This window comes from Otolemur garnettii, unplaced genomic scaffold (assembly GCF_000181295.1).
Source record: "Otolemur garnettii isolate 467f Iridium unplaced genomic scaffold, OtoGar3 scaffold00083, whole genome shotgun sequence".
In the NCBI taxonomy this organism is placed as follows: domain Eukaryota; kingdom Metazoa; phylum Chordata; class Mammalia; order Primates; family Galagidae; genus Otolemur; species Otolemur garnettii.
In genome coordinates this window covers 4,759,688-4,760,125 of record NW_003852478.1, presented here as the reverse complement: position 1 = coordinate 4,760,125, position 438 = coordinate 4,759,688, and positions in this window count along the sequence as shown.

The window sequence follows — 438 nt, the reverse complement described above, 5'->3', positions numbered from 1 at the left end:
CCCCAAAACTACCTGGAAGGGGCTCCATTGCTCCTAGCCCAGCACACAGGACCTAAAGTGTGGAGTTTGAGAGAGACTGACCAACTTCTAAGCCTGTGGCTTCCCCTTCTATTCTTCCCTGTCCTCTACTGGTTTGTTGCTACCTTTGATTTTTGGTGAGAGGGATGTGAATGCATTTACTTTCACGTATTTTTCTATGCTTTACGCCTGGATATTTCTTTTAAACCTAAAAAACTACTTGCATCCAACAAAATGCAGGAAAAAAACAACTAAAACTCCACGCAGCACTAGCCAGTGCCTCTCGTCCTGCAGCCCGAGGAGGAGAGATGGCCCTGGGTATGGTGGTGCAGGGGATACGATACATGGACTAACAGTTCAAAATATCATCTCATCCCATATATTCAGAACATTGTGTTTTACATAAAGAAACAGCTATAT